Source organism: Struthio camelus, chromosome 2, assembly GCF_040807025.1.
Source record: "Struthio camelus isolate bStrCam1 chromosome 2, bStrCam1.hap1, whole genome shotgun sequence".
NCBI lineage: Eukaryota > Metazoa > Chordata > Aves > Struthioniformes > Struthionidae > Struthio > Struthio camelus.
In genome coordinates, this window is record NC_090943.1 from 74,827,094 (window position 1) to 74,843,859 (window position 16,766).

A 16,766-nucleotide genomic window follows, 5' to 3' on the forward strand; every position below is an offset into this window, starting at 1 on the left:
ACCTCGAGACGCGCCGGCCGACCTATCTCGCAATGACCAACCAACCGAGCGACCTCGAGACGCGCCGGCCGACCGACCGACCTCGAGACGCGAAGGCCAACAAAACTCGCAATGACCGACCGACCGACCGGCCTCGAGACGCGCCGGCCGACCGACCGGCCTCGAGACGCGCCGGCCGACCGACCGACCTCGAGACGCCCTGGCTGACCGACCGACCTCGAGACGCCCCGGCCGACCGATCTCGCAATGACCGACCGACCGACCTCGAGACGCGCCAGCCGACCGACCGACCTCGAGACGCCCCGGCCGACCGATCTCGCAATGACCGACCGACCAACCTCGAGACGCCCCGGCCAACCGATCTCGCAGTGACCGACCAACCGACCGGCCTCGAGACGCGCCAGCTGACCGACCGGCCTCGAGACGCGCCGGCTGACCGACCGGCATCGAGACACGCCGGCCGACCGACCGACCTCGAGACGCGAAGGCCGACCGACCTCGAGAGGCGCCAGCCGAGCGAGCGACCTCGAGACGCGCCGGACGACCGACCGACCTCGAGACGCCCCGGCCGACCGATCTTGCAATGACCGACTGACCGACCGACCTCGAGACGCGCCGGCCGACCGACCGGCCTCGAGACGCCCCGGCCGACCGATCTTTCAATGACTGACCGACCGACCGGTCTCGAGACGCGCCAGCCGACCGACCGACCTCGAGACACCCCGGCCGACGGACCGGCCTCGAGACACCCCGGCCGACCGATCTCGCAATGACCGAACAACCGACCGGCCTCGAGACGCGCCGGCCGACTGACCGGCCTCGAGACGCCCCGGACGTCCGACCGACCGACCTCGCAACGACCAAGCGACCGGCCTCGAGACGCCCCGGCCGACCCACCGGCCTCGAGACGCCCCGGCCAACCGACCGACCTCGCAATGACCGGCCGACCGACCTTGAGACGCGAAGGCTGACCGACCGACCGACCTCGAGACGCCCCGGCCGACCGACCGACCTCGAGACGCAAAGAACGACCGACCGACCTCGAGACGCCCTGACCGACCAATCTCGCAATGACCCACCGACCGACCGACCTCGAGACGCGAAGACCCAGCGACCGACCTCGAGAGGCGAAGGCCGACCGACCGACCGACCTCGAGACGCGCCGGCCGACCGACCGACCTCGAGACGCCCCGGCCGAGCGACCGGCCTCGAGACGCCCCGGCCGACGGACCGACCTCGAGACGCGCCGGCCGACCAATCTCGCAATGACCGACCGACCGGCCGACCTCGAGACGCGCCGACCGACCGACCGGCCTCGAGACACCCCGGCCGACCGACCGGCCTCGAGACGCCCCGGCCGACCGACCGCCCTCGAGACGCCCCGGCCGACCGACCTCGAGACGCGAAGGCCGACCGACCGACCGCCCTCGAGACGCCCCGGCCGACCGACCTCGAGACGCGAAGGCCGACCGACCGACCGACCTCGAGACGCGAAGGCCGACCGACCTTGAGACGCGAAGGCCGACCGACCGACCGACCTCGAGACGCGAAGGCCGACCGACCGACCTCGAGACGCGAAGGCCGACCAATCTCGCAATGAGCGACCGACCGACCGACCTCGAGACGCCCCGGTTGACCAACCGACCTCGAGACGCGCCGGCTGACCAATCTCGCAATGACCGACCGACCGACCGCCCTCGAGACGCGAAGACCGACCGACCGCCCTCGAGACGCGAAGACCGACCGACCGCCCTCGAGACGCGAAGACCGACCGACCGCCCTCGAGACGCCCCGGCCGACCGACCGACCTCGAGACGCGAAGGCCGACCAATCTCGCAATGACCGACCGACCGGCCGACCTCGAGACGCCCCGGCCGACCGACTGGCCGACCTCGAGACGCGCCGGCCGACGTCGAGACGCGCCTGCCGACCGGCCGACCTCGAGACGCGCCGGCCGACCGATCTCGCAATGACTGACCGACCGACCGACCTCGAGACGCCCCGGCCGACCCACCGGCCTCGAGACGCCCTGGCCGACCGACCGACCTCGAGACACCCCAGCCGACCGACCGACCTCGAGACGCGCCGGCCGACCGACCGACCTCGAGACGCAAAGAACGACCGACCGACCTCGAGACGCCCTGACCGACCAATCTCGCAATGACCCACCGACCGACCGACCTCGAGACGCGAAGACCCAGCGACCGACCTCGAGAGGCGAAGGCCGACCGACCGACCGACCTCGAGACGCGCCGGCCGACCGACCGACCTCGAGACGCCCCGGCCGAGCGACCGGCCTCGAGACGCCCCGGCCGACGGACCGACCTCGAGACGCGCCGGCCGACCAATCTCGCAATGACCGACCGACCGGCCGACCTCGAGACGCGCCGACCGACCGACCGGCCTCGAGACACCCCGGCCGACCGACCGGCCTCGAGACGCCCCGGCCGACCGACCGCCCTCGAGACGCCCCGGCCGACCGACCTCGAGACGCGAAGGCCGACCGACCGACCGACCTCGAGACGCGAAGGCCGACCGACCTTGAGACGCGAAGGCCGACCGACCGACCGACCTCGAGACGCGAAGGCCGACCGACCGACCTCGAGACGCGAAGGCCGACCAATCTCGCAATGAGCGACCGACCGACCGACCTCGAGACGCCCCGGTTGACCAACCGACCTCGAGACGCGCCGGCTGACCAATCTCGCAATGACCGACCGACCGACCGCCCTCGAGACGCGAAGACCGACCGACCGCCCTCGAGACGCCCCGGCCGACCGACCGACCTCGAGACGCGAAGGCCGACCAATCTCGCAATGACCGACCGACCGGCCGACCTCGAGACGCCCCGGCCGACCGACTGGCCGACCTCGAGACGCGCCGGCCGACGTCGAGACGCGCCTGCCGACCGGCCGACCTCGAGACGCGCCGGCCGACCGATCTCGCAATGACTGACCGACCGACCGACCTCGAGACGCCCTGGCCGACCGACCGACCTCGAGACGCCCTGGCCGACCGACCGGCCTCGAGACACCCCAGCCGACCGACCGACCTCGAGACGCGCCGGCCGACCGACCGACCTCGAGACGCGAACGTCGACCGATCTTGCTACGACCGACCGACCGACCGGCCTCGAGACGCGCCAGCCGACCGACCGAGCTCGAGATGCGCCGGCCGACCGACCGAGCTCGAGACGCCCCGGCCGACCCACCGGCCTCGAGACGCGCCGGCCGACCAATCTCGCAATGACCAACCGACCGACCGGCCTCGAGACGCCCCGGCCGACCGACCGGCCTCGAGACGCACCGGCCGACCGACCGGCCTCGAGATGCCCCGGCCGACCCACCGGCCTCGAGACGCCCCGGCCGACCCACCGGCCTCGAGGCACCCCGGCCGACCGACCAACCTCGCAATGACCGGCCAACCGACCTCGAAACGCGAAGGCCGACCAATCTCGCAATGACCGACCGACCGACCGGCCTCAAGACGCGCTGGCCGACCGACCGGCCTCGAGATGCGCCGGCCGACCGACCGGCCTCGAGATGCCCCGGCCGACCGACCGACCTCGAGACGCGCCGGCCGAGCTACCGGCCTTGAGACGCCCCGGCCGACCGATCTCGCAATGACCGACCGACCGACCGACCGACCTCGAGACGCCCCGGTTGACCAACCGACCTCGAGACGCGCCGGCTGACCAATCTCGCAATGACCGACCGACCGACCGCCCTCGAGACGCGAAGACCGACCGACCGCCCTCGAGACGCCCCGGCCGACCGACCGACCTCGAGACGCGAAGGCCGACCAATCTCGCAATGACCGACCGACCGGCCGACCTCGAGACGCCCCGGCCGACCGACTGGCCGACCTCGAGACGCGCCGGCCGACGTCGAGACGCGCCTGCCGACCGGCCGACCTCGAGACGCGCCGGCCGACCGATCTCGCAATGACTGACCGACCGACCGACCTCGAGACGCCCTGGCCGACCGACCGACCTCGAGACGCCCTGGCCGACCGACCGGCCTCGAGACACCCCAGCCGACCGACCGACCTCGAGACGCGCCGGCCGACCGACCGACCTCGAGACGCGAACGTCGACCGATCTTGCTACGACCGACCGACCGACCGGCCTCGAGACGCGCCAGCCGACCGACCGAGCTCGAGATGCGCCGGCCGACCGACCGAGCTCGAGACGCCCCGGCCGACCCACCGGCCTCGAGACGCGCCGGCCGACCAATCTCGCAATGACCAACCGACCGACCGGCCTCGAGACGCCCCGGCCGACCGACCGGCCTCGAGACGCACCGGCCGACCGACCGGCCTCGAGATGCCCCGGCCGACCCACCGGCCTCGAGACGCCCCGGCCGACCCACCGGCCTCGAGGCACCCCGGCCGACCGACCAACCTCGCAATGACCGGCCAACCGACCTCGAAACGCGAAGGCCGACCAATCTCGCAATGACCGACCGACCGACCGGCCTCAAGACGCGCTGGCCGACCGACCGGCCTCGAGATGCGCCGGCCGACCGACCGGCCTCGAGATGCCCCGGCCGACCGACCGACCTCGAGACGCGCCGGCCGAGCTACCGGCCTTGAGACGCCCCGGCCGACCGATCTCGCAATGACCGACCGTCCGACCGGCCTCGAGACGCGCCGGCCGACCGACCGGCCTCGAGACGCGCCGGCCGACCGATCTCGCAATGACTGACCGACCGACCGGCCTCGAGACACCCCAGCCGACCGACCGGCCTCGAGACGCCCCGGCTGACTGACCGACCTCGAGACGCGAAGGCCGACCGACCGACCTCGAGACGCGAACGTCGACCGATCTTGCTACGACTGACCGACCGACTGGCCTCGAGACGCGCCAGCCGACCGACCGAGCTCGAGATGCGCCGGCCGACCGACCGAGCTCGAGACGCCCCGGCCGACCCACCGGCCTCGAGACGCGCCGGCCGACCAATCTCGCAATGACCAACCGACCGACCGGCCTCGAGACGCCCCGGGCGACCGACCGGCCTCGAGACGCCCCGGCCGACCGACCGGCCTCGAGACGCCCCGGCCGACCCACCGGCCTCGAGACGCCCCGGCCGACCCACCGGCCTCGAGGCACCCCGGCCGACCGACCGACCTCGCAATGACCGGCCAACCGACCTCGAAACGCGAAGGCCGACCAATCTCGCAATGACCGACCGACCGACCGGCCTCAAGACGCGCCGGCCGACCGACCGGCCTCGAGATGCGCCGGCCGACCGACCGGCCTCGAGATGCCCCGGCCGACCGACCGACCTCGAGACGCGCCGGCCGAGCTACCGGCCTTGAGACGCCCCGGCCGACCGATCTCGCAATGACCGAACAACCGACCGGCCTCGAGACGCGCCGGCCGACCGACCGGCCTCGAGACGCCCCGGACGTCCGACCGACCGACCTCGCAACGACCGACCCACCGGCCTCGAGACGCCCCGGCCGACCCACCTGCCTCGAGACGCCCCGGCCGACTGACCGACCTCGCAATGACCGGCCGCCCGACCTCGAGACGCGAAGGCCGACCGACCGGCCGACCTCGAGATGCGCCGGCCAACCGGCCGACCTCGAGACGCCCCGGCCGACCGACCGACCTCGAGACGCAAAGAACGACCGACCGACCTCGAGACGCCCTGGCCGACCAATCTCGCAATGACCCACCGACCGACAGACCTCGAGACGCGAAGACCCAGCGACCGACCTCGAGAGGCGAAGGCCGACCGACCGACCGACCTCGAGACGCGCCGGCCGACCGACCGACCGACCTCGAGACGCGCCGGCCGACCGACCGACCTCGAGACGCGCCGGCCGACCGACCGACCTCGAGACGCCCCGGCCGAGCGACCGGCCTCGAGACGCGCCGGCCGACCGACCGACCTCGAGACGCGCCGGCCGACCAATCTCGCAATGACCGACTGACCGACCGGCCTCGAGACGCCCCGGCCGACCGACCGCCCTCGAGACGTGAAGGCCGACCGACCGCCCTCGAGACGCGAAGGCCGACCGACCTCGAGACGCGAAGGCCAACCGACCGACCTCGAGACGCGAAGGCCGACCGACCTTGAGACGCGAAGGCCGACCGACCGACCGACCTCGAGACGCGAAGGCCGACCGACCGACCTCGAGACGCGAAGGCCGACCGACCGACCTCGAGACGCGAAGGCCGACCGACCGACCTCGAGACGCGAAGGCCGACCGATCTCGAGACACGAAGGCCGTCCGACCGACCTCGAGACGCGAAGGCCGACCGACCGACTGGCCTCGAGATGCGATGGCCGACCGACCGACCGACCTCGAGACGCGAAGGCCGACCGACCTCGAGACGCGAAGGCCGACCGACCTCGAGACGCGAAGGCCGACCGATCTCGAGACGCGATGACCCACCGACCTCGAGACGCGATGACCCACCGACCTCGAGACGCGCCAACCGACTGGCCGACCGACCGACTGACCTCGCGACGCGCCGGCCGACCGACTGACCTCGAGACACACCGACCCACCGAACTCAATACGCCCCAACCCACCGAGCGTCCGACCCCCCGACACCCTGACCCCCTGATGCCCCGACCTCGAGACACCCTCACTCCATGACCGACCCACCGCAAGACGCCCAATGCCCCGACCCACCAACCGACGGACCTTGAGCCACTCCGACGCCCCGACCGACCGACCGACCGACCTCGAGACGCCCTGACCCACTGACCGTCTGACCTCGAGATGCCCCGGCCGGCCGACCGTCCTCAATACGCCCTCACACAGAATCACAGAATGGTTGAGGTTGGAAGGGACCTCTAAAGATCATCCAGTCCCAATCTCTCTGCTCAAGCAGGGTCCTCTAGAGCATATTGCCCAGGATCACATCCAGGCGGGTTTTGAATATCTCCAGCGAAGGAGACTCCACTACCTTGCTGGGTAACCTCTTCCAGCGCTCTGTCACCCTCACAGTGAAGAAGTTTTTCCTCTTGTTCAGATGGAACTTCCTGTGGTTCAGTTTCTGCCCGTTGCCTCCTGTCCTGTTGCTGGGCACCACGGAGAAGAGACTGGCCTCATCCTCTTGACACTCCCCCTTCAGATACTTGTACACGTTGATGAGATTGCCTCTCAGTCTTCTCTTCTCCAGACTGAACAGGCCCAGGCTCTCTCAGCCTTTCTTCATAGGACGGATGCTCCAGTCCCCTCATCATCTTGGTAGCCCTCCGCTGGACTCTCTCCAGTAGGGCCATGCCTCTCTTGTACTGGGGAGCCCAGAACTGGACACAGCACTCCAGGGGAGGCCTCCCCAGGGCTGAGGAGAGGGGCAGGATCACCTCCCTCCACCTGCTGGCAACACTCTGCCTAATGCACCCCAGCATACCATTGGCCTTCTTGGTCACAAGGGCACACTGCTGCCTCATGCTTAACTTGTTGTCCACCAGCACTCCCAGGTCCCTCTCGGCAGAGCTGCTTTCCAGCAGGTCAGCCCCCCAGCCTGTACTGCTGCATGGGGTTCTTCCTCCCGAGGTGCAGGACCTTGCACTTGCCTTTGTTGAACTTCAGGAGGTTCCTCTCCGCCCACCTCTCCAGCCTGTCCAGGTCCCTCTGAATGGCAGCACAGCCTTCTGGTGTGTTAGCCTCTCCCCCCAGTTTTGGATCATCACCACACTTGCTGAGGGTGCACTCTGAGCCTTCCTCCAGGTCATTGATGAATATATTGAACGAGACTGGACCCAGGACTGACCCCTGGGGGACACCGCTAGCTACAGGCCTCCAGCTAGACTCTGTGCCACTGACCCGAACCCTCTGAGCTCGGCCATCCAGCCACTTCTCAATCCACCTCACTGTCCACTCATCTAGCCCACACTTCCTGAGTTTACCTACAAGGATGTGATGGGAGAAAGTGTCCAAAGCCTTGCAGAAGTCCAGGGAGACAACATCCACTGCTCTGCCCTCATCTACCCAGCCAGGCATTCCGTCATAGAAGGCTATCCGATTGGTCAAGCATGATTTCCCTTTGGTGAATCCATGCTGACTACTCCTGATCACCTTCTTGTCCTCCACATGCTTAGGGAGGAGCTGTTCCATCACCTTTCCAGGGATGGAGGTGAGGCTGGCAGGCCTGTAGTTTCCTGGCTCCTCCTCCTTGCCCTTTTGGAAGACTGGCGTGACATTGGCTTTCTTCCAGTCCTCAGGCACCTCTCCTGATCTTCAGGACCTTTCCAAGATGATGGAGAGTGGCCTAGCGATATCATCCGCCAGCTCCCTCAGCACTCGTGGGTGCATCCCATCGGGGCCCTTGGATTTATGGACGTCAAGTTTGGACAAAAGATCTCTAACCCGATCCTCCTCCACCAAGGGAGAGTCTTCCTTTCTCCAGCCTTCCTCTCTTGTCTCCAAGGTCTGGAATTCCTGAGGACTGGCCTTAGCAGTGAAGACTGAAGCAAAGGCAGCATTCAATAACGCCGCCTCTTCAGGGACCTACTTAGGGGAATCTCATGGGGTAGGGCCCTAGAGGGAAGAGGGGTCCAAGAGAGCTGGTTAATATTCAAGCATCACCTCCTCCAGGTGAGGAGGGCGGGTGCCCTGGTAACAAAAGATATAGAAAAGGCAAAGTTAGTTCTCCTGAAGTCCAGGGCTGCTAGCCTACTCATTGCCCTGCTCCCTCCTCGTAGGATCCTGAACTCCACCATCTCACGGTCACTGCAGCCAAGGCTGCCCCCAACCTTCACCTCTCCAACTAGACCTTCTTTGTTTGTTAGTACAAGGTCCAGCAGCACGTCTCTCCTTGTTGGCATCTTCACCACCTGGGTCAAGAAATTATCCTCAGTGCGCTGCAGGAACCTCCTGGATTGTTTGTGCCTAGCTGTGTTGTTCCTCCAGCAGATGTCAGCGTGGTTGAAGTCCCCCATGAGAGCCAGGGCCTGTGATTGTGAGGCTACTTCCAGCTATCTGTAGAAGGCCTCATGGACTACTTCCTCCTGATCAGGTGGCCTCTAGTAAACCCCCACAACAGTGTCACCCAGGTTAGCCTGCCCTTTAATCCTTACCCATGGTCTCTCATCTTGCTCTTCATCCACCCCGAGGCAGAGCTCCATACATTCCAGTTGCTCTCTCACATAAAGGGCAACTCCACCCCCTCGCCTTCCTGGCCTGTCTTGCCTAAAAAGCACCTATCCATCCAGGACAGCCTTCCACTCATGTGAACTATCCCACCATGTCTCTGTAACCGCAATGAGATCATGGCCCTGCGACCGCACACAGATCTCTAATTCTTCCTGTTTATTCCCCATGCTGCGTGCATTGGTATACAGGCATTTCAGAGAGCCAATCAAGCATGCAAGCTTCCCAGGAGAGGTGCAAGAGGATCCTCCATAGCCATGTTCCATGCTGTCTCCCCTGGCTGTATGCACCTGCTGGAGACATCCTGACTTGAGCAGTGTTTTCCTGACTCTCCTGCCACTATACCACTCCCCTTCCCCCATCTTGCCTAGTTTAAAGCCCTCCTTACCAGACTGGCCAATCTGTTGGCAAAGACGCGCGTGCCCCGCTTGGTAAGGTGGATCCCATCTCTCCCCATCAGCTGTTGATATTCAAACAGGGTTCCATGGTCATAGAAACGAAAATCCTGTTGCCAACACCAGCGGCGCAGCCAGCTGTTAACTTGGAAAACTCGTCTACTCCTCCTCCTGTCCTTTCCCCTCACAGGCAAGATTGAGGAGAAAAAGACCTGGGCTCCCAGACCCTTCACCACCATTCCCAGAACTCCGAAGTCCTGTTTGATGGTTTCCAGTTTGCCTTTAGCGCACACACGGAAGAGCAGCAGAGGATAGTGGTCCAATGCATGGACAAGCCTTGGCAGTCTTTCCACGACATCTCTTCTTCGAGCCCCTGGCAGGCAGCAAACCTCTCCAGACAGGAGGTCAGGTCGGCAGATAGGTGCCTCTGTCCCCTGCAGCAGGCAGTCACCCACAACAATCACTCGCCGCTTCTTCCGGGTGTTCTTGCACAGCACAGGGTCTGCCAGGCCAGTTGCCTCACTTGGAGCCATGCTGAGCTCCTCCTCGGCTTGGAGGGCGCTAAACTTGTTCTTCAAGGGTAAGTCTTGAGGAGGAGCAAGAGCCTTTCTCCTTCTACGAGAGGTCACCAGTTTCCGGCCCTCTTCAACAGTGTTATGATGCACCTTTACACATGGTACAGAGCCCTCCGACAACTCCGCTGCAGTGGGGGGTGGGGACTCCTGGAGCTGAACGGTCTCCGAGAATACCCTGTCAATCTTCCGCTCATCTTCTCGGGTGCTACGCAGCCTACTAACTTCCTCCTGCAACTCCTTTAGCTGGCGATACAACCAGCCAACCACAGCACACCTCGCACAGGAGAGCTGACTGTCAGCCCAGGCCTCACAGAGAGGCCCCAGGCACTCCCTGCAGCCTCACACCTGCAGCAGACAGCATCTGCTGTCTGAGGGTCTGTCTGGGTTGAGGCCTCAGACACAGCTGATGCAGCACCTCCAGCAGCCACTGGGGAACGTGCTCTGCGGCATGTCATGACCATGCCTGGGGAAGGACACACCACTGTGCAAAATGGAGAGGTGCCTTCTTTGCCTTCTGGCGCCCTTCTGTGCGAACTGCTGTATCTGTTTGCTGCGCTCTGGGAGCTGCGCTCTAGGCCTGGAATGCGATAGAAGAGCTAGCTCTTCTTCTGCTTGGGTGCTATCTTCTACAGTTTGTGCTGGAAAACGTTACAAATGTTGATAGGCAGCAGCTGAAACATGGCAGCCATTCTTTATACTGCCATTGACTCACTAACTTTTGAGTGCTTCTCATCTATTCCAGTGAAAGTTGAACAGGTTAATTGAATTGTCTGACAGTGTTGTAATTTAAATAGGTTATAGTGTGTACTGCAAAAAGGATGCTTTTTTTCCTCAGCAGGTCTGTCTCTGATTCCAAATTCTGATTAAAAATTAGTTAAACTTTGGAATGGACATAATCTGTCGCAGAACAATTGCATGTTGTTCATATTGACTTTAGTAAGGCTTTTAATGCCGTCTCCCATCACGTCCTCATGCACAAGCTGATGAAGTATGAGCTACATAAGCGGTCAGAACAGTATGTTGAAAACTGGCTGAACTGCCGAGCTCAATGTCCAGTTGGTGGCCAGTCACCACTGATGTCTCCTAGGGGTTGATACTGGGTCCAGTACTTTTTAACATTATCATTAATAGCCTGGATGGATGATGGAATTGCGTGCACTCTCAGCAAATTTGCAGGAGATACAAAAGTGGGAGGAGTAGCTGATGCACCAAATGGTTGTGCTGCCATTCAGAGGGACTTCAGCAGGCTGGAGAACTGGGCATGGAGGAATCTCATGAAGTTCCCCAAAGGGTAATGCCAAGTCCTGCCCCTTGGGGAGAATAATCTGTGTACCACTACAAACTGGGGGCTGCTGAAAAGCAGCTTTGAGGAGAAGGCCTTGGAGGTCCTGGTGGACAAGAGGTTGAACATGGGTCAGCAATGCTCCCTCATGGCAAAGAAGGCCAAAGGTATGCAGGGCTGCATTAGGAAGAGCGTTTCTAGCAGGTTGAGGGAGGTGATCCTTCCCCTCCACTCAGCACTGGTGAGGCTCCATCTGGAGTGGAGGCTCCATTCTGGGCTCCCCAGTATAAGACAGAAAGAACCAAGTCTTGCTACCCAAGACTGGTAGTGCTGAAGTAACAGGAATTGTGCTTCACTTTTTGTTGTGTTGCTGCTTTAGCAAGAATACAGTTCTTTCAGAGCAGACCAGGCTTTTTTAGAATAATTGTAGAAATGTTTTAAGGAGTTTTATATTTTAGCTTTTTAATTGCCTAATAAAAAATACAGTTTTTAAACATGTTTGGGAAAAATACTTCTTAATGCATTGCTGTATTATAGCTGAGCACAGCTAACAGGCAGCCAGACACAGCAGTTTGTGCAGCAGTTCATGCAGAAGGGTGCAAAGAAGGGGGCCTCGTCTCCATTCATAGTAGCATACATCTCTTCAGATATGGTTGTAACCCTCCACAGGGTACATTCCCCAGTAGCTATTGAAGTCACTGTGTCTGCCACGTCGGAGGTTTCCACCCAGACATGCCTTCTGACAGAGAATGCAGCTCTTCAAGTCTTATGCTGCAGGGAGTGTCTAGGGCCTCTCTGTGAGGCTGGGGCAGAAATTAGCTTTGTGTAGAAGGTGTGCTCTTGTGGATGAGTTGTGTTGCCAAGTAAAGGGGTTACAGGAGGAAGCCAGCAGGCTGAACAGCATCCGAGAGGAGGAGCACTGGGGAGGATGAGCATGGGGATAGATGGGGTATTCTCAGAGACCCTACAGCTTCAAGAGCCCCACCCCTCAACTGCAGTGGAGATGCAGGTGAGGTCTGTACCTTGTGGGGCAGTGAGTGATAACTCCAAACAAGGCAAAGGGCTGGAAGCTGGTGTCCCCTCATACAAGGAGGAAAGCTCCTGCTCCTTCTGAAGGCTTGCGGCTGATGAATGGGTTCACTGCCCTTGAAGTAGAGGAGGAGGTGGTCATGATTTCAAGTGAAGCAACTGGGCCAAGGGACCCTGTGCTATGCAGAGATACCCAGAGGGAGTGGCGAATTACAGTAGTGGGTGACTCCCTGCTGCAGGGGACAGAGGCAGCCATCTGCCAACCTGACCCAGTGTCTAGAGAGGTTACCTGCTTGCTGGGGGCTTGGATCCAGGATGTCATGGAGAGACTGCCAAAGCTTGCCCACCCTTCTGACTCTTACCCCCTGCTACTCTTCCATGTGGGCACCCATGATATTGCTAAGGGCAACTTGGAATGTATCAAAAGTGACTACAAAGCTCTGGGGGCAGTAACCAGGGGTATGGGGGCCCAGGTGTTTTTTTTCCTTGATCCTGCCAGTGAGCGGGAAGGATGGGAGGAGGATTACTCCTGTGGAGTAATCCAGATGGACGCTGTGAGTCAACATTTGGCTGTGCCACTGGTGTTTGCAATAGAATTTTGGTTTCTATGATCACGGGATGCTGTTTGAAGAGTGACATCTGCTTGGGAGAGCTGGGCTCCACCTCGCTAAGCAGGACACAAGTATCTTTGCTTGTTGGCCTGTTGGTTGCTGGCCAACCTGGTAAGGAGGGTTTTAGACTAGGAAAGACCAAGGGGAGAGTTCTAGGGACCATCTAATCAACAAAACAGGACTCAAGGCGGGGGGGTACCTCAAGTATTTGCATACAGGCAAGGAAATGTCTACAAGACACGATGATGGGGAAACCTCTTGCACCCCTCCTGGGAAATCAGCATGTTTGGATGTCTCTCTGAAGTGCCTATTCACAAATGCATGCAGCATAGGGAATAAAGAGGAAGAATTAGAGATCTGTGTGCGGTCACAGGGCCATGATCTCATTGCAATGACAGAGACATGGTGGGATAGTTCACATGACTGGAAGGCTGTCCTGGATGGATAGGATGCCCTTCATGTGAGAGAGCAACTGGAATGTATGGAGCTCTGCCTAGGGGTGGATGAAGAGCAAGATGAGAGACCATGGGTAAGGATTAAAGGGCAGGCTAACCTGGGTGACACAGATGTGGGGGTTTACTACAGGCCACCTGATCAGGAAGAGGAAGTAGATGAGGCCTTCTACAGATAGCTGGAAGTAGCCTCACAATCACAGGCCCTGGCTCTCATGGGGGACTTCAACCACGCTGACATCTGCTGGAGGAACAACACAGCTAGGCACAAACAATCCAGGAGGTTCCTGCAGCGCACTGAGGATAATTTCTTGACCCAGGTGGTGAAGATGCCAACAAGGAGAGACGTGCTGCTGGACCTTGTACTAACAAACAAAGAAGGTCTAGTTGGAGAGGTGAAGGTTGGGGGCAGCCTTGGCTGCAGTGACCGTGAGATGGTGGAGTTCAGGATCCTACGAGGAGGGAGCAGGGCAATGAGTAGGCTAGCAGCCCTGGACTTCAGGAGAACTAACTTTGCCTTTTCTATATCTTTTGTTACCAGGGCACCCGCCCTCCTCACCTGGAGGAGGTGATGCTTGAATATTAACCAGCTCTCTTGGACCCCTCTTCCCTCTAGGGCCCTACCCCATGAGATTCCCCTAAGTAGGTCCCTGAAGAGGCGGCGTTATTGAATGCTGCCTTTGCTTCAGTCTTCACTGCTAAGGCCAGTCCTCAGGAATTCCAGACCTTGGAGACAAGAGAGGAAGGCTGGAGAAAGGAAGATTCTCCCTTGGTGGAGGAGGATCGGGTTAGAGATCTTTTGTCCAAACTTGACGTCCATAAATCCAAGGGCCCCGATGGGATGCACCCACGAGTGCTGAGGGAGCTGGCGGATGATATCGCTAGGCCACTCTCCATCATCTTGGAAAGGTCCTGAAGATCAGGAGAGGTGCCTGAGGACTGGAAGAAAGCCAATGTCACGCCAGTCTTCCAAAAGGGCAAGGAGGAGGAGCCAGGAAACTACAGGCCTGCCAGCCTCACCTCCATCCCTGGAAAGGTGATGGAACAGCTCCTCCCTAAGCATGTGGAGGACAAGAAGGTGATCAGGAGTAGTCAGCATGGATTCACCAAAGGGAAATCATGCTTGACCAATCGGATAGCCTTCTATGACGGAATGCCTGGCTGGGTAGATGAGGGCAGAGCAGTGGATGTTGTCTCCCTGGACTTCTGCAAGGCTTTGGACACTTTCTCCCATCACATCCTTGTAGGTAAACTCAGGAAGTGTGGGCTAGATGAGTGGACAGTGAGGTGGATTGAGAAGTGGCTGGATGGCCGAGCTCAGAGGGTTCGGGTCAGTGGCACAGAGTCTAGCTGGAGGCCTGTAGCTAGCGGTGTCCCCCAGGGGTCAGTCCTGGGTCCAGTCTCGTTCAATATATTCATCAATGACCTGGAGGAAGGCTCAGAGTGCACCCTCAGCAAGTGTGGTGATGATCCAAAACTGGGGGGAGAGGCTAACACACCAGAAGGCTGTGCTGCCATTCAGAGGGACCTGGACAGGCTGGAGAGGTGGGCGGAGAGGAACCTCCTGAAGTTCAACAAAGGCAAGTGCAAGGTCCTGCACCTCGGGAGGAAGAACCCCATGCAGCAGTACAGGCTGGGGGGCTGACCTGCTGGAAAGCAGCTCTGCCGAGAGGGACCTGGGAGTGCTGGTGGACAACAAGTTAAGCATGAGGCAGCAGTGTGCCCTTGTGGCCAAGAAGGCCAATGGTATGCTGGGGTGCATGAGGCAGAGTGTTGCCAGCAGGTGGAGGGAGGTGATCCTTCCCCTCTCCTCAGCCCTGGTGAGGCCTCACCTGGAGTGCTGTGTCCAGTTCTGGGCTCCCCAGTACAAGAGAGGCATGGCCCTACTGGAGAGAGTCCAGCGGAGGGCTACCAAGATGATGAGGGGACTGGAGCATCCGTCCTATGAAGAAAGGCTGAGAGAGCCTGGGCCTGTTCAGTCTGGAGAAGAGAAGACTGAGAGGCAATCTCATCAACGTGTACAAGTATCTGAAGGGGGAGTGTCAAGAGGATGAGGCCAGTCTCTTCTCCGTGGTGCCCAGCAACAGGACAGGAGGCAACGGGCAGAAACTGAACCACAGGAAGTTCCATCTGAACCACAGGAAGTTCCATCTGAACAAGAGGAAAAACTTCTTCACTGTGAGGGTGACAGAGCGCTGGAAGAGGTTACCCAGCAAGGTAGTGGAGTCTCCTTCGCTGGAGATATTCAAAACCCGCCTGGATGTGATCCTGGGCAATATGCTCTAGAGGACCCTGCTTGAGCAGGGAGATTGGGACTGGATGATCTCCAGAGGTCCCTTCCAACCTCAACCATTCTGTGATTCTATGACTCTGCTTAGAGACAGCTCCCAGGCACACAGAGGAGACATCATAAGCTTTAAATTGTCTGTGATTCAGGCTTTAAGACCCCACATGACCAAGAAACATAAGCCTGACACTCTGCAGAGCAGAAAAAAGAGGAATACATAAAGGAAAACAAGCAAGCCAACTAAGTATGCAGATACAAACTTCTTCCAAAGTAGGCTGGTCTAAGCCCTGGACCAGGGCTGTAATACGCATTCTGAAGACAGGCAAAGAAAGCCGTGTATCATACCGTGGCTTGTGGTTAACTGCACATGCTTAAACAGGCAGCTTCAGCACTGGCAGACCAATTGATAGTTGAGTTTAATATGAATAAGGAGGTCAAAATAATTCAATGCTCTGCTTGTTGTCATAGAAAATCTCTACTTGTAGTAACGTAGTTCAGAGAAAGCCTTTATTCTCACACACACACACAGGTAGCTGCAGGGGAAGCATGTTTGATGCACAGATCAGGCAGAGGCTTCCCCAATTAGCATAAGTAAATGGCTTATCTACATTTCTTCAGCTGGTATAGCTACTATCTAGCACTCTCGTGATTGGCTATATATCCAAGGTAAAGAACAAAAGAAAACGGAATTCTAACTAACTAATTCTAAACTTCTAACCAGTTCTAACCTGTTTGAATTCCTGGTGAGCCAGGCAGGATTTGAAGAGTTTGTACAAAGTTCAGGAGTACTTTCTTTTTCCGTCTTAAGACGGCAATTAGTAAAAATGGAGTTAGTCTTCTTACTATTGATTGTCTTTTACTTCCATATTGTAATCCCAAACACAGAAAAAATCCCCTGGAGTCACAGTGAACAAAACTGTCTCATTAGCTTTCTCCTACACAGTGGAAGTATTTAGTACCTCCCCTCACACATTACTGAGTTCCAGGATATTCATCAACCAAAACATACAAAATACTT